The following is a 19,034-nucleotide window of genomic DNA, read 5'->3' as shown; positions in this document are numbered from 1 at the left end:
TATATCTCTGTATACATATAAAAACTAACACTATAAGTTTTGACTATTACAGATAATTATCTATAATCTGTACTTACTTATACATTAAATTTTTAAATGAGCCATATAAACACAATACCTAAACAAGAAGAGAAATATACATTAACCTTAAATTATATCAATAAATGTAAATAATCTATACCATAATTCCCTTTCTACCTTTAAAGAGATTGATTGTATTCATTAACCATTTATAACCAACCCTATATAAATGAAAACAAACATTTATAAACAATATTTGGGAATTTGGGTGTTGTTCTTTCCAAACTGTTTCCTTCTTGTAGGGGGCGCTGTCTTGGGGATCTTAAGAAGATGCAGAAATCCTGGCTGTAGAGGTCTGTAAGGCTGCCTTGTCTCAACTGTTTTGAATGTTGGATCACCTGGAACAGTGTTTCAGGGGGTCTTGCTTGATCAAACCATGTTAGTCTGGAAGGAATCTACAGCTTTTCATTTTCTGTGGAGACAAAAATAGATGTTCTTTTCCCCAGAAACCTGTCCTTAGACTTAAATTTTCAAGTTAAAGCACTTATAAAATATATAAATTTAAATTCAGCAGCATTTAACAGTTGTTCCTATTTCCTAAGCAGTCAAACAATACAAAGACAACACAATAGCATACAGTATCCAGACTCTCTGTGTGCTTTCCATCTACACGTGGCTTTTTTATTACTCTATTTCTTCTATTTCTTTTATTTTTTTATTTACTGAGACAGGGTTTCTCTGTGTAACTTTTGTCTGTCCTGGAATTAACTCTGTATACCAGGTTTGCTTTGAAATAACACAGATCTGCTTGCCTCTATCTTCAAGTGCTGCAATTAAAGGTGTGTGTCACCATACCCAGCTACTCTCTTTCTGTTTTTTTTTTTAAACCATTTTATCTTCTTTCTTTTTCTCTCCCAAGCCTATGTATATTTTAAAACACACTGTAAACCTTTAGAGGTTTTTCTTTATTGGAATCTGTCTTTACTGTAAATCTTTATCTCCTTTTGGCCACAAGTCTTTTGTCTACTAAATAACATTGCTAAAATTAAATCCACAGCTGTATTAGCCACTGTCTATCAAAGATAGCAGGGGTACATTTATTGCCAGAACTGAGAACTGTGCTCACTGACTTGGTCTATGCAACTACCATCCAGCAGCTTGGTCACTGCCATTGCCAGCTCTCTTACTCACTATTCAATTGATAGAAGGGCTTCTTAAAAGCCTTGCAGTTTTTTACTGCTAAGCTTTTTCAGGAAACCTCCCTTAAAAGAGCCAAGCAAATCTCTGCCTGTCTCTAGCAAAACAGAACCCAACTGAGAAAAAAGCTGCTATCAGGAAGCCTTGCTTGTCTTTGTTCTTTTGTTTTTAAAATCCCTTTTTAAGTTTTGTCAACTATTAAGTGTAAGTTCTCCTGCCCCATGTTGCAGGCACCATTTTGTTACCAGCGATTTTCCTACCAGCCTTGACCCACATCAGCCCCAAATAACACACCTATGTGCACAGGAATGGCCCCATTCCACTCTCTGAACCCTGTTTCCACTTCAGGGAAGGTCTTCCTTTTCCAGCTAATTCACTCTCATATAGAGTATCTCTGAACATGGTCACACTACACCCAGAAGTGTTTATTATTGATGTTCTAAATATCTTTTAACCTAGCCAAGGACCAAGATTAACCATCTTTTTATTCATTTATCTTTACCAACTTCATGTTCATAGCTGAACGTTTTAAATAATTTTATTTCCACACATTTGGCTTGTTTCCATTGCATATTTTTGCACAGGTTTCTAGTGGTTGCTTTATGAATTCATATATGTAAATATACAACACCATTATCTGCCTGTGTCACAAAATGCCTTATCTCCTCATAGCCCTTTCCTCAACCCTACATTACTTTAATTTCCTTAAGATTTTTATTTATGTTCATTAGAATATACATAGGCAATATTAGAATTTTATCTGAAATGTGACCTTCAAAGTGACACAGTCAAAGGAACTTTGACTTTGATCACTTATATTTTGGCTTTCTATGTTTTGCCTTCTCCACTAATCTAATGTTCCCTAATTCCATCAGGCTTTTATCTTTCAAATTACAAAATTCCTTCACTCATTCTTCTGCTGTGTAGTGCCACTACACTTAAGTGTTCTGGTGGTTTTTATTCATGCAACGTGTCTCCATGCCCCCTTGAAGCTGGGGGGATACTTTTATGCCATATGGCTTCAAGTTGACAGCTCTCTTACAGCACTTTAAAACTGCCACTTGTTTCTGGCTTTCACGGTTGCCGGTAACAGCTGTTGTCATGTATTTTTCTCCTGATCAAAACAATTTATTTTCTTTTCCTGCTTTTGCAGTAATTGATTTGTCTCTGGCCATCCAAATCCAACTGTGATGTTCATTGGCATGGAGCACCTGAGTGTGACCAGCTTGTTGATCATTTACAATGAATATTCAGCTTAGGCCACTTGTGCCCTTTGAGAACATATAGGCCACTGATTCTTTAAACACATTTGTTCTGGCTTCTTCTATTCTTCCAAGACTCTGACAAAATAACTGTGTTATCATTCTTTTAGATCTATGCATCCCCAAGTCTTTAACTTTTTCCATGTAGACTTTTTCTTTGTGGTTGTTATCCTCAAGACTTATTTATGTGCACAGATGCACATATACCATGGTGAGCTTATGGAGGTCAGAGGTCAATTTTTAGGTGTGGGTTCTCTCCCTCCACCCTTTGGTCCCTGGGAATCTAAGGGGTTGTCAGGCCTGGTAGCAAGCACCTTTCTATGCTTGCCATCTAACAAGCTCTCTTCATAGTTCAGCTTGAGTAAATAAAATAGTTCTGTCTCCAGCTGCCATCTGTGTTCCTTCCAGTGCCTACAATCTGCTCAGCAGGCAGGCACTGCTGTCTTTTGTTTTGCTTAATGTTTTGTCAATTGCAAAAGTTTCATTTGTTTCTTCACATCTGTAATTTCTTTACAAAACAAAATTCTCATTCTTATCTGTCTTATGGGTGTATGTAAATATTTTCTAAGGCAATTTCCTAATGACGGCTTTAAAATGTTTACACAATAATTCTGACATATTTTTTAACTCATTGTTCACATCTGCCTATTGCCTTCTTCGTATTCATTCTCTACAAATGCTTCTTGAAGGTTGTTGAATGGAAATGTAAATAATTAAAATAACTAGTAACATCTTTGCTTTGTTTTAAAATTCGAATGTGTCAATCATAAAACACAGCAAAATTCCTAGTAAAATAAAATATATATATATATATATATATATATATATATATATATATATAATCATTGTTAGTTTGGTAGAAAATCTGACTGTTCTGAAGAATTCTTGATCCAGGATGCCATAGCTCATTGATTAGATTACATTAACAGCTCCTCATGAGGCATGAGGTCTGCATGCTTCTAGCCTTGTCACATTCAGTATTTCCTCAAAACCACATGGGTATAAGGCTTTAGAATGGTCATGTGTTTATGCAATTAAGACCAAAATGTCGCTAGTTGTCAAATACAAGAAGCTCTTGTTGAATGAATGCAAAAGAACATTGAACACTTTATAGTTCCTGCAGGATGTGCCTTGATTCTCTTGAGGGCAATGTCAATTGCTTCCCCAGGTACTCCTCTGGGGCAGATGCCTCAGTGCCCTCTCTCTTCTCAAGCACAGGGCAGCTCCTAATTTCAGTCTTCACAGTATTCTCTCATCTGTCTAAAATTCTCTATAGATGGAAGTTTCTTTCCCATCTGGTCCTGCAGCCATTCAGTCCCACACATATACGCAGAGGCTTATATTGCTGATAAAGTGTTTGGTCAATAGCTTCTTATTGGATAGTTCTCTCTTATTACCCCATTTCTATTAATATATGTGTCTCAACATGGTCTTGGCTTACTGGAGAATGTCTGAGCCTCTTGCTTTCTGGACAGCTACATGAGTCCCTCCTCTCCCAGAATTCTCCTAGTCTGGTAACCTTACCTATGCTTCTTATCGGGTTACATCCTGCCTGTCCATTGGCTGAAACAGCTTTATTAATCAACCAATAAGAGAAACATATACTCAAAGCATACAGGACATCCCCCACCAATACTCACTATTTCTCTTACACTCTTGCTCTACTGCTAACTCCTACAAGTATTTGCTCAAATTCTTACCTTCCAATGAGGAAATCCTTGTCTTGTTTTACCATTTATGTTTTATAGCTCATCACTAACACTGCAAAATAATGTCTTATAGACTCCTTTTGGGTATCCTGTGTGTCCTGTGTTATATGGAACCCTTTGTCATTATCATCAGATTCTCAGCATCTGTCATGATGGTGTCTCCATGTCAGATGTCACTCATAAATAGATATTGAGCAAGTCAGTCAGTCAAGGACTTTTTGTAAGTCCTAAATGGATCAGTTGTGATGATGTAAGTGAAAGTGTTTTGCATGTATACATCATAAATTTCTCTGTATAAATAGAATTAAATTATGAAATTCAAACAAACTCTAGAGTGTATTTGTGTGTGTGTAAAATGTGTTTGAGTGCCAAAGCTGAACGTTTATGTCACACATACTTGCACAAATTCACAGGTCCATGATTAATCTCTGCACCATCATGCTACAAAAGATCTCCAGAAGCATTCATAGCCCAGAGAAGTCTTTCTGCAGATGCTTCTCTGTGAACCAGTCACTGAGTCCTCACCAGACACTGACACCCTTGACACTTCAGTCATGCACTTTGATACTCCAAAATTGTGAGAAAGAAATGTCTACTCATTGTAAATAACCCAGACCATGATATTTTGATGTAGTAGTCCAGATGGGGTGAGGCATTTAAAAATAGTTAAACATCATGTTCTAGAACTGCATCTTATCTTCTTTCTAGAAAATTAGAACCAAATGAATAGCTTATCTATAACATCTATTATTCTAAGGATCCCTGCTACTTTACTTATAATCTATGAAACAGTGTCAGTACGTACACCAGAGATTGTGAGTTATCACAGTCTCTTATTGGGAAGAAACTCAGGTAACCTTGAGTCTCATATGTTCCATTGTCCTACCCAAACCGGGTTGGCAGTATAGACAGGCTGGGGCAGCCAGGTTTGGTAGGAGAGCATTTTGAATGTACTTAAGGAAGATGTAGACAGCCTCTACCAGAACACTATCCATAAACTTGCCCAGCAGGATTTAAAGAAGTGTCAGCCATTTTAAATTATGATATATGTTTCTTTTTAAAAGGTTATCAAGAACCTCTTTCAGAAACTACCCAGCAGATGCTTTATATTTCTATTTTGTTGAAGTATAATATGTCATTGATACTTAATTAAATGTTTATAAGACTCAAATTGAAGTTAACTTGAAATTACATGTTTTATTTGAATTCTGAGAGCAGTCAGTGAACTGCGGCACAATGTAAAACACAAATTATTTCAATCTATTTTCTACTATAACAAATGATCTGTACCGAGAGTTTATTAGCATTTCTGCAGCAATACACTCAGTAATTAAAACCCTACAGCATTGTTAGCATTACACAAAAATGTAACAATTAGTCTAACTCCTCTTCAAAACATCTTTATTTTTATATATTTTATTCACTTAAACAATGGACCATTTAGAACCATATGGCAAATTCTCAGAACACAAGGCATAGGACCTATCAGAATTCCAAAATCTTAACAGATTGAGAACTGGTGCAGAAATGTTATGAATACTTCTAATGAAAACCTTTCACAATAATGGGTATCATTTGTGTTTTGTGCTGTTTGCTGTGGGCTGTGTAAAATCCTTGGGCTGAAACTCATGGGCCTGGAAGGAGCTGTCTTAGTAACATCACCATGATGTTTTTATACAATAAATTTTCTTTATTTTTTAAAAAAATGTTCCTTTTACTACTTTTTGGGGGAAAGATGTGGCTGAGGACAGCCTTATTGTCCTTATATAGCACAGGATGGCCCTGAACTTTGAAACTTTCCACCTGGCATAAACAGTGCTGGGCACCTAACCCAGGGCTGTGTGCAAGCTTAGCAAGCACTCTACCAACTGAGACACATCCCATCCTTTACATAAGTGTGTGCGCGTGTGTGTGTATGTGTGTGTGTGAGAGAGAGAGAGAAAGAGAGAGAGAGGCTGTATCATTTTGGTTTCTGTCTCATATAGAGGCATACTGCAATTATCAGAAACAAATAATATCATCAAAAGATGTGTGCTGGCAGATAGATGGGAGGAATAACTCCAATCAATCTGATATAGTACGAATAATGTAAACACAAAGACAGATACTGGGGTTCAAACTGAAGATCAGAGAAGAAAAGGTATCAAGCCACCAGAGAGCTCTCACCTCTATCAATGCTAAGACTGAAGGGTTAATCCATTGAACCTCAGATTGCATCTCCAAACTGCACTGCTCCTCACCAAATCTCAGACTTCTCCTGAGACTGCACTGAGATCCTTATATTGTCCCTAGTGCTAGGATTAAAGGCATGAGCTTTGTTTGCCTTTTAGACTGATTCATTCTCATGTAGTCCAGGGTGGCCTTGAACTCACAGAGATCCATCTGTCTCTGTCTCCTGAGTCCTGAGATTAAAGGTATGTGTTACCAATGCCCAGTTTCTATGGCAGTTGCTAGCTTTGCATTCTGATCTCCAGGTAAGCTTTATTTAATCATACACAATGTATCACCACAATTTGATATAGAATAGATAGTCTCATTTTTGTACTCTGGCTCTTTATGTCTAGATGGACTGACAGAAATACTGTTAACACTCTTTCTACCACTATAGTTAAAGACACATAAAAAAAAAAAAAAGACAGCCCATTCCTTTAAGCCCATAGTGGACTTTCAGGATGGGAAGCCTGTAGAGTGCCACATAGAACAAACTACTTTAATTACTTCCAAGAATCACAGGCATATGAGTGAATAATTTCCATAGAAATGACCATAAATTTGGGGCATTTACAACCTTAACCTGGCCCACATACTCACAAATACCACAACTATCAAAGCTAGGATCCTGTTTCCTAGAATTAGGAAAATTGGACAATCAAGAAAAGTTCACAACTATATTGGAAAAGTTTTCCTTGGATTTACATGTTTAAGTGTGCTGTTAGGTTTTCCATTTTTAATTAACACAACAATGGGAAAGTGAGGAAAACATGATATAAATCTTAATCGATGTGGTACAACTTTTTTATAGTATTCTGTAAATAATTAGAATTGATTTCATGTGTGGTCCTCTGTCCCTGACTCATTCCAAAGCCTAATGTTAAAGGAATCTAAATGCTGCACACATATCTAGAAGCCAGAGTGCAGATTTTTATTGTTTGTTTGTTTTGTCTTTTTTGTTTTGTTTTTATCCATCTTACATACCAATCACAGTTCCTGTCCCTCCTGTCCTCCCCCATCCTCCCACCTGCCCCCTACCTACCCTGTGCACTCCTCAGAAAGGGTAAGGCTACCCATGGGGAGTCAACAAAGCCTGGCAGATCAAGTTGAAGCATGACCAAGGCCTCCCTCCCCACCATCACCACATGAAGATTGAGCAAGGCATCCCATCATATGTAATGGGGCTTTAAAAACCCAGCTCACACATTAGGGATAGATCCTGGTCCCTCTGCTAAGGTTCCCACAAGTAAACTAGGCTACTGAGCTATTGCCCACATACAGAGTGGCTAGTGTGGTTCCATATGAAACATTTGAAAACATTTTACTGTGTGGATCCCAGGGCATTTCCACCTTAGCCTGGTCATGAAGTCTTCAACATGTAGAACTAGGTTGCCAAAAAATTATTTATGAGTGACTTTAAAATATCCACCTTGACATACCAGATGGCTCAGCAGGCTGCCTATTCATGTTTTTGTTTCAAATTTTCACCAGACAGAATGACTAAGGGTAAGTGTCAAGTACCATCTACCCGAGGATGAGGGCAAGGGTTAATGTATTCAGTCTTGTTCATATAGATAGTTGTCTACATAGAAGGGATAAGTCTCACTCCACTACAATTGATTTGTTTATGTCTCTTTAATAAAAATGTCTCTTAATTTTACCCCCTGTTACTGTGACAACAAAGTCTGATAAAAGCACCTCACAGTCAAGGAGGCAGGCTGAAGCAGCTGATCACAACCACAGTGGAGAGCAGAGAGGATGAATGCACTCATGCCTGTGCTCAGCCCACATTCTCAACCTTTACACAGCTCAGGATCCCCTTCCTAAGTAGTGGTGATGCCCACAGTGGATGGGTCTTCCCACTCTAAAATAACCAGGAAAACCAGGCAGCCTGATCTAGATCATTTCTCACAGACCATTTCTCCAGTGGTTTTAGATTGTGGCAAGTTCAGGATTCACACAAAACAGCACAACACACAAAAGGCAAATTGCTGATGAGGATTTAAGAGCTTTCTGGGTTTAAGTCAGTAGAGTATAAGGAACTAGTCAAAAGACATCTAAATTTTCTATTTTAAAAGAACTGATCTATTTCCTAGCACACCTCTCCAAGGACATGGAGTCAAACATCTTTAAAAACAAGAAATTCAACAAAATAGTTAGACATTGTTTCCAAATTTACATACAGAAGACATAAATTAACACAATAATAATATATTGTACATACTAACACTACTGTTTAAAAGTTTGAAATTTTGTTGAAAGGATAATTGAGTTATTTTTTTTTAAGATGTGACTAATAAGAGAAAAAGAATAAGAAAACTGAAACATTTATGACCACAAACTTGCTACCAAAACTTGAAGGTAACAAACACTCTTGTTTGCTGACATAGCTTCTTCACTATTAGAAATGACAGTAAACTGTCAGCTATTGGAAAGAATCTGACTAATGCTTCAGGAGTACTGAAAAGACAGCACACAGCCATGGCTTCTCTGCCTGAGCACAGACGGATGAAACTGTCAAGGTCACCTGATTGTGCGAACATCCCTGAGACCACACGGACTCCATCGTCATCTTTATTTAAATAAGTTTTATGCACACACATATGTAATCATTTGTCATCTGAACTAGGAACAGTAGAATTCCTGCACTTCTCTCTAAGTTCACATTAAGCTCCACTTTGCCTTAGTTTTTAACAATTTAATTAAAATCTAATTACACTACTCTTGCCTTTTCTCCTTCCCCCAACCCCTCATATGTTCTCTTCCTCCAGCCCCTCCCATGTTCCCCTGCCCCTTACTCCCTGTGGAGATATATTTATGATTTACTAAAGCTTGCCTGGGGGGTTAGAAAGCAAAGTCAGCCACAAGTCATAGAAGCCAGACACACAACTTTAATACCAGGACTCAGGATAAAGAGGTAGACAGATCTTTGTTAGTTCAAGGCCACACTAAGCTACACAAAATTGATCCAGTCCTAAAGAGAAACAGCTCATACAAAGGTGATCTCAGCACTTGGGATCACATACCTTTAATCCCAGGGTTCATGAGGAATTTAAGATAAGAACAGGATCTCAGACCTGACATTCATTCTCCAGCCACATTGAGGGTAGGAAAACATTCAGTCTCAGGATTCTCCAGCCACATTGAGGAGACCATAGAAGTCTAGGATTACAGTCTGAGGTTTGCTGGAGACAGGATTAGCCCTTTTAGTCTAAAATAGAGTAAGAGGTACTGGCAGGCTACTTTACTTTTCTGATCTTCAGCTTGAAGCTTGGAGCCCCGTATCAGTGTCTGGGTCATTTACTTTTAATGCTACATTCCCTCTCAAATTCAAGGCTCTTTTTCTTTGAATATATACAAATATATATGTATCCATCATATACAGGTCATATGCCATTTTAACAGAACAGAAACATCTTTATATTTCAATTGACACTTTATAAATAACTCTTACAAATGTAATAATATTTTAAATTAATTTTAATAGTAAAATAATATAAAAGTACAGATTTACTTAGATGTGAAAAATCATAAGAATGTAGAATGGTAGTCTAAGATCTTACAGTGGGTCTAGTTGATTTTCAAATATTTCATAAACTCATCAAATATACTCATATGATTTAAAGCAATCAAATCATCTTATTGAGTAATTCCCAATAAAATAGCTATGATGTATAAATTGATACTTATTTTTAATGGACATGTTTATTTAAATCTGTGACACTGAAACCAGTAGCCTTTTTCTCTTGTGAACTCTATCTCAGCCTACTTTACAGGCAGGTCTAATCCCATTAAATTTCATAGACCTTTGTATTTGTAGCATAATTTATTTCATAAACTTCCAGTATAGTACAAGGCTGAAGCTAGAGAAACCCCTAATTCTTTTTTTTTCTTTTTTATTAATTTGATATACTTTGATAAATTAATGTTTAATTTATTACTGAACCTTAATTCTTGCTTTTTTCCCTTAGGGGTAGAAATAATTTTCTTATTTAATTTGTGATAATTGAGTTGATACCTGGATTCCCTGACTACTGAATGGCTCTAGAAACCCTGCAACTCCTGTGAACCATCACTATGTCCCCCTGACTCCCAATCTGCTTGATGGATTCTCCATCTCCTCACTAATATTTCAACATCCTTGACACCATGACTTAAAATCTTCATAGTCATTGCTTTCTTGGGTATCATATTTGACATTGGCAAGAAGGTGAGGAATAGGAGCAGAATACAGGTTCTCAAAGAAGCAACTTGAAACTTTCAAACACTAACTTCGTGGCAAGCATTTCCTGACCCCAGTTTAATCACATGCTAAGGGGTTAAACAGGGCCTGAATTCACTTAGTGCCCCTAATTGGTCCCAATTGTTGTTAATCAGTTTGACTAGCTACCTCCTTCCCCAAACAACTGTGCTAATTTCAGGACCAGTGAACAACTTTTAACTGCCTGGGCCATTAAATCAACTTTAAATCACTGCACTTAATTATTTCTCTCTTGGTTGGTGCTGGGATGTATCCAAAGCCCACACCATCCTGGATAGAACCCTGTTTTCACACTTGCCTCAATGAAAGACCCAATGAAACAAAAAGTCTATGAGACTCTCCCCTTTCCCTGGCTCCCACCTCACCTCTTCTTGCAAAACACACTGTCCTCCTAGGCTCTGGCTTCATCAAAAGCACCTTCCAACTTCTTTCTGTATCCTTTTGGATCCTTGAGAAGACACACGAGAGGGGCATCCTAGCTTTCAGTTAACTTTCAAGTTCCAGGCAGTGTTACTAATAGCCTCCTCATTTTTGCAGTGAGTGGCTCCTTTGTCACCTGTGTCTCCTTCAGGTGACTACACCATATTAAACAGCAAAAAGTTAAGTGCAGGGGCCTCATTTGAATATCAGGTAATTGGGGTATTATGATGGAAGGGAGAGGAAGTGGGTCCAAGGAGACTCAGCCGGGGTGATCTTAAAAGGGATATTTACACAGACAGCACATGGCAGGTGATGAGAAATTGACTAGAAATAGGCTTTATATATATTTGAGTCACTGAAAATTTTTCAAAAAAGCCAAATATTTTAGAACCAAAGAAAATGAAATGAAGTGAGAATGCTATACACTAAATAATTATAATTTGCTAGAGTTTTCAAGATATATAAATACAAAAGTGTTGATATCTTATAGTAATGTGTAATTATGCAGGAGAATACAGCTATGTTGGTAGAACATTTGTAAAATGTGCAGAAAGCCCCATGTTTACATCCTGGCCTTGAACACACTGTGTGTGGTGGTACATAAAGTGGTAATCCCAGCACTTTGAATGCAGAGGTGGGAGGCTCAGAGGGTCAAGGTCATCCTTGACTATCTAACAAGTGTTTGAGGCCAGCTTGAGCAATATGTGTTTCAAAACACACTGGCATAAAGATAGTATCTAAATGATGCTTTGAACACATAGACAGTCTTTCTCATATATATACACTCTCAGGTGATGATGGTGATGTCAAGAGATGGATGGTACAACAAAGATCTTCCAGAAGAAGAAACATGACCAAGTTAGAGAGAATAAGAAAGTTTCCCCAAAATGTCAGTTGTAAGAGACAGAGACATAGAACAAATATAAGGCAAGAATAAGGGTGTGGAGTTGAAGCTGCCAGCAGTGAAGAGACACAAAAGCAGTGATTCTCCCCCAAACTTGAATGATTTATTGATTGACTGACTCACTGATTGACTGTGGGCTCCACAAAACAACTTCAGTGTGTCAGTGCTTTGAGGAGAGGGGGAAAGATGCACTTCACAAAAAACACAACATTGGTGGTTCACAGTGATCCAATGACTCGGTTACTTAGAGGGAGTTTCTCAAAATGGCAAGTCCATAAACAAGTATGTATTTATAGAATGCCTGAGTTTAGAAAACATAACCATCCCACATGTTACATAAAAGACAGGGTAAAATGTCCACAGGGCTGCTAGCTGTGTCTTGAGGATTATCACCAGAGTGGAGGACACAGTAAAAACATGCATTGTGTTTTACCCTACACTGCAAATATGGGCAGTTGTCACTCATAACTGATTCACACAGGCACACATGGGCATTGAAAATTGGATTTAGTGGGCTAACAGAAATAACAGATCAAGAACATTAAATTGGGAGTTAGAAGGTATCCTGCTGGGAAAATTATGAGGTACCTGGAAGGGGAAATGGGAGGGTAAAAATGATGCTTCATTATCTGTATTCCCCAAATTCTCAAAAAAAATGATTTTTTAAATGAAAAATAACTGGTGACTTTATAAAACAAGTACTGTTTGCCAAAGTATGTAAAGGACCACTGGAAAAATAGAAAGTAAAATAGAGGAAGAGATTAGAGAGATGGAGAGGGAAGGAGAGAGAATAAAAATTGAATAAAGGAATCTAGCCATTGAAGTGACAATAGAAGTTTTTAAGGAAAGAAATAATAATTTAAAATATCATGATAAGAAGTTATGTGTTAGGTTAAGTATCTAAAGAGAAATGTTTGTGTCTATTGAGAAACGGTGGGGAAGAAACCTGAATCTATGTTTGAATTATGGTAATGTAATTGAATAAGAATTGAAATTATGCCATCCTAATCTTCTGTGGTTCATTTGGACAGAAATTTTACCTCTGTGTTTCATATACTGTTAATAAACAGAAATATAAAGCTAGCATGAAAGTCCCTAGGGTTGATTAGCTCAGATATCTTAAAGAACATAAATTGTAGTAGTGTTTAATCCCTTGAAAATTATATTATTTTCAAGAATTATTTTTGCAACTTTTAAATAAATTTATATAGAAATAACCTTTGAATAAACAATGAACAAATAAAGACAACTACAATCCTTTATACCAGATTCAGGCAGCCCTCAGGGAGCCATGTCATCTAATGGTGACTGATTCCAGAACTGACCATCAGTGCCTCACAGAGGCATCTTACATCAACCTGCCCACCATTGCTCTGTGTAATACAGAGTCTCCCCTGAAGCTACATGGATATCACCATCCCATGCAACAAGAAGGGAGCTCGCTAATGTGATGGATACTGACTCTGGAAGTACTCCACATGCATGGCACTGTCTCCTATGAGCATCCATGGGAAGTTATACCTGGTCTTAACTTCTACAAAAACTCAGAGCAGACTGAGAAGGAGCAGGCTGCTGTTGAGAAGACTATGACCAAGGAAAAAATTTCAGGGTGAATGGATGGTGCCAGCTCCTGAGTTCACTGCTGCATGGCCAGAGAGGGTAGAGTGGTATGAGGGTGTGCAGGTATGAGGGGGTGCCTGTTGTACCCATACAGCAGTTTCCCACTGAAGACTGCAGTACCCAGCCAGCCACTGAAGGCCAGTCAGCAATTCCCATGGCACAGGCCACCGAAAGGACTGGAGCCACAACTGAGTGGTCTTGAGGTCCTTTGCAAACACCTCAGCAAAGGGAGAATGAAAATAAAGTTCCTACAAACTGCCAAAACAAAATAAAAAAGGAAACAAATAGAAAAAGTAATGGCAATTCTTTCGATAAAAAAAGTATATTTTTGAAACACTGTAATATGGCATATTCCTGTAAGCACATATATTCACACACAGGCACATAGCTGCATCCTTCTGCAAAATTAGTACAACTTACATAACAGAATCATTATATTTCAGCCTCCACATTTGCCCGTGGTGTAATGATTTGTCAGCATCAATTCTGAAATGAAAATGTAGGTGACGATCTATCTGCTTGAATGGAAAATGCCAATAATGCTTTCCTTGTCTCACCTCTCAGATATGCCACTCCCTGAACTTGGACTTTACAAATCAGTTTTTTCTATTACTTGAAACTCTTCCACAAAAGCTTCAGCTTGAGGTAGAACATGACAGGGGCAGGGGCTTTGAGAAGAGTGAAGACCCAAGTCAAATGCCTCCCAAGCCATCAGGTCAGCGTGTGAGAAATGATTAGGACAGGTGTATACCCTAAGTGTGTCAGCTATGGGATTTTATCAAAATAAGGATTTGTTGAGATGAGAGTTGGTGAGCCTAACAGATGTTGTTAAAAATGTGGAGACAGGTGGATACATATAAATGAGTATGCTATTGTAAAAGCAGCCAACCCTGTTTTCTACATGATGTCAATGTGGGAAATTTGTAGAACTACTAAGTTTTACAGACTAATTTAATGAATGTCTCATTTGATTCATGTCTGGAGAGAACATTCACTCTGGAGAGTAACATCTACACATGTTAGAAAAATTCTCTGCTGACTTGGTGTGGTTTTACAACATGAGATTTGTATAAAAGGGAAAACCAACTAATAATGGTGTCTGTATTAAAATACCTATCACAAGAAATGTCTTCAGAGAATCCCAAGTAGATGCTTCTTTAGTAAATTTTGATTAAAAAAAAAAAAAGATGTTGCTGTGCTGGATTTCCTACAGCCATTTAAGCTCTGCACCCCCCCCCCAACACACACCATATTTTTAGAGAATTCAAATTACTTTACTAGAAGTACTGGCTGTTCATAAAGAAGTCAAATATATTAAGCTGCTATTTGCAACTTCATTATTTTACAGCTCCTTTTTTTCTTTCATCTAGAGGAACCCAGGCCAAAAACACCCAGAATCATTTTTGGCAGAAACGTAAACACTTTGGAGAGCAAATAGCCAATTAGTTCATTTTGGTGTGTAGACTTTGGGTCTGTATGACAGAAGACATTGTGATACCTGGGGTGGTCTATCACTGCTGACTAAGCTCTGCCCATGAGTGACCTGTGCTCCAGGTTTGATTGGGAGAACTCTGACCAGAAGACCAGTTTCAAAAGCCTCAGTGTTCAGATAGCCCGCAGGTGGTTTTCTTTTGCTCAGTCAGCCTGCTGCTTTCTAAAAATAAACCTAATGAACTTCTGTTCATTAACCTTGTTCTCTATGAGTAATGTCTTAATTGCATCTTTCAGTAAGAGATGAAAAATTTGTTCCAACTGTATTGATCTCACAGGAGAGGCTGCCAATGACATGAGCCTGGACATCTGTTCTCAGAACGTATTTCTCTCCATGGACCTTGGTTTTAGCATCTTTCATTTTCTGTACTCTACCTGCATCCTTAGCCAGATCCCCTCAGAACAAATACATAACATTCATGAGCTAAAACCAGAGAATTTGGTTCAATCTATTCTTCTTGAAAGGAAGGGACAAGACTCACAATAGTTTCTAGAATGGAATGAAAATATGATTTAACATTTCCAATGAAGAGTTCAAAATTAAACCTTAGTTTATAAAGCATGGTCCACTCATGAGAACAGTTTAAAGTCCCAGCCTGAATGTCTGGACTAGGAACAAACTTCCCAAATGTTTACTTTGTAAAATGTATCTGCAGGTCTCCAAGTTTGCCTCTTACTCTCTTTCTCCTGTGTAAATAGTGTCAGCATGTCATCCATGATGCTGTTTCTCATTATTATAAGAAATAATTGCTCTGTGTTCCAGGCTACATTCCTATGACATGGAGCAGTGGAGCTTAGCTGAAGGCATGTGTGCCGGGTCTGCAGCAGACCATCAAATTTGAGCAGCCTTTTGGTCATTTCACTCTTCCAGGCTATAGACACACCTCTTGAGCAAGCTGCATCCATCAGCACGATCACTGAGCTTAAGGACAGTGGATGGGGGAAGGTCTTTTCCCAGAATCCACTGCTGTAAGAGAGGCTTCACTTTCTAATTTATGACTACATGTGAAATACCATGTATTCACATTTGTTGCTTTTTACACTGTAAGACATTTCCTGAGGTAATGGCAGTAAGTTCATCACACTGTACATATAATGCTCCCATACACCATCACAATCACAGAAAAATAGATATCACCTGCAGCAAGAGAGTATCTTTTCATGTAAAAACTATGTTCATCTAGTGACTTTCCATTTACATTTTGGGCTCTAGGCCACCTTCAATCAACTCTGCCTAGATGTCATCTTTCTATTCCAGCCTCTTCAGCTCAGCAGGTATATCTTCAAGTGCTTCTTTCCCATGCTGGTTTTTATACACTCTGGATGGGGCCCTTCCCCATCTTTGTTTGTACACCTACAAGTCTGAATACCTGGTCTTCAGAGAAACAGGTTTTTACAAAACTTCTGTTTTCCTGAAATTATCATATTGTTACAGGTAGCAGGAGCTCCAACCCAGAGCCGGCATGCTGATCCTCATTGTCCTTCATGTCAAGGCTCTCCAGATGGGTATCATTCACTGGAAAGAATGTACTGATCTCTGCTGTGTGTTTACAGCCTCTTTGTCTCACAAAAGGGATCTGGCTGGAGTTAGCTGTCCAAATATAACCACCCACCACAAGTATCTTCTAGACTGAGAGATGTGTGGGAGGCCATGGGACCTTCCTGAGGTGGAGCATTGCTGGAGGAAGGGATGTCACTGGGTGAAGGGGTGGGGAAGCTGCATTGAGGATTTGTAGCCTTGCTCACTTACTTTTCATTCTCTGCTTTCTGTGGGTGACTGAGATATGATCTCTCAACCTTCTGTTCTGGCTGCTTGTTGTTCTACCTTCTCCTTCATTATAGACTTCCTCTCTGGAACTGTAAGCCAACATAAATTCTCCCATCCTTAAGTTCCTTTGAGTCACAGAGGTTTGCCAAAGCAATGACAAATAACTAATACTGAGAACATGGAAGTCTATGCTGATGAAATCAATGACTTCAAAAAGAGAAAAAAGGGGAAAAAAGGACACAGGCCCTTCCTTGGAGACCCGCCACAAGGTGCCCCCCCAGCACATAACCTGCTGGGTTTTCCATCTTTGCTTTCCGTTCTGCTCATGAATATTTTAAGATATGTATAAAATAGGGGTATAAAATATCTGGTTTTACCCATTATAATAAAGGCCCAATTGAACTTCGAGATGGAATGTTTCTAGACACTTTGAGGTCATGGAAACATTTGGAAAATTAAAGAGTATCCCATGTTTTCAGAAATGGTCCTGTGTGAAGCAACGTACTCAGATGTGATGTCTGTCTCCAAAACAAGAGTGAAGCTACAGCGAGTGTTTTGTGATCTCCAGTCACCTGCTGACTGAAATGACGAAAGAGGCTCTTGAGAATGGAAACCTCTTAGGATGCTTTTTCCCATGAGGTTTCCAGTGGGCTGCGGTTTGTTCCTGGCTGGGATGCTGGGACACTGGTCCAAAATGCTTTCTTGTGGTAGTTCAACTTTGTCTTTTTTGGATTAAGCCAGGCCAGGAAGCAGACCAAGATGAAGGAACGGGGTATGTTTTGTTTTGTTTTGTTGGTTTGTTGGTTTTCTTCCTTTCCCCACTGAAAACTTCACTGGAAAGTAAAAACTGATGTCTCAGAGAACCTTACAGAGGTTAAATGAGTCCACCCACTCAACATGTTTTTGTACGATATTGAATATTTAGATGTTTACGAACAAAACAAAACAAAAATCCCAAAAACATATTTGTGAAATAGCAAACTCATGAACCCATCAGAATTTGTGGTTATCAAACTCAAAACCTCATCTAAGTTGCAACTTAGTGAGATTTGAATCTTTAAAGCTTGCCATTTCAGTTTCTTTGTTGAAATACAGGTTATAGGGGTATGAACAGAATGGTTCTTGATGTCTGGTATAGAGAGAGAGAAAAATCTGGAAGACAAAGATGCCCAATCAAGGAATTCTATGTCTTCTTTCTTCTGATCAGTTCCACTTAGCCAAAGGAAGAGGAAAAGGGTTGGTGTTTGTGGTGGGCGGCTCCAGCACTTTGTTCTGGGACCTATCAAGCAGGAAACTTACAGCCCAAATGAGTCTGTACTGATTTTTGGACACCAGAGGCAAATAAATTGACAGAGAAAGGTAATATTAGAATTTCAATTGTAAAGCCATTTATTAAGCAATTTCAGGGTTCATGTTGGCTGGCAATCTTAAAAGTCCATGGTGTTGTTGTCTTAGGTGTGGAACTTTGGGCAAGGGGTATAATTTGAGGTCCCTGTTGCTTTGGATTTAGGAAAAATAAAACTAGCGTCTGGTTTTCAAACTACAACTACTTGCATGTTAAATTCTTTCTTGACCTTTCAGCTTCAAACAGAGAAATACTGAAATGAGTCATGTTCTAGGTTAGATAAATACTGCGTTTTGAACTGAAAATCTTGTCTATAACTATAACTACTTTCACCCATGGTTATTCCTCCCTGAAGGGGAATATTTAATAGCAGCATAAGAAAATAGAATGATTTTCTTTGTGATTTATATTTTTAAAGTGCGTTTTTTCTCCACATCAAAGATGTTTTATATTTTCTTTATGCTCTGTACTGTATTACTTTTTATAATTATAATTGCCTACACAGGAAGAGCAGCAATAGAGTGAGGAAAATGTTTATGCCTATGTTCACTGACAAAACTAACGAGAAAAATAGATGTGGTATGTCCACATAAAATGAAACATTCTTCAGCATTAAATAGGAGGGAAATCTTACCAGTTCTGATAATGGATTGAACATGGACATCACTATTGCTTCTAAAAATAAGTCAAACACAGAAACAGAAAACCGCATGATCTGACTGACATGGAATTTAAAATAGATGAGTGGAGCAAAGTAGAAGTTGTCAGAGAAAGGGAAATGATCAGCCAGGGTGTGCAAAGGAGATTTTTCAGGACAAATAGCCT

General features: G+C 38.1%; 1 pseudogene; it reads left to right on the top strand.

Moving 5' to 3' along the window:
* Window positions 1–7,896: 7,896 nt before the first annotated feature.
* LOC127223159 (40S ribosomal protein SA-like) lies at window positions 7,897–13,807 on the top strand (annotated as a pseudogene).
* Window positions 13,808–19,034: the final 5,227 nt, after the last annotated feature.

Source organism: Phodopus roborovskii, unplaced genomic scaffold (assembly GCF_943737965.1).
Source record: "Phodopus roborovskii unplaced genomic scaffold, PHOROB, whole genome shotgun sequence".
Lineage (NCBI taxonomy): Eukaryota > Metazoa > Chordata > Mammalia > Rodentia > Cricetidae > Phodopus > Phodopus roborovskii.
This window is presented reverse-complemented; position numbering and strand designations above follow the sequence as displayed.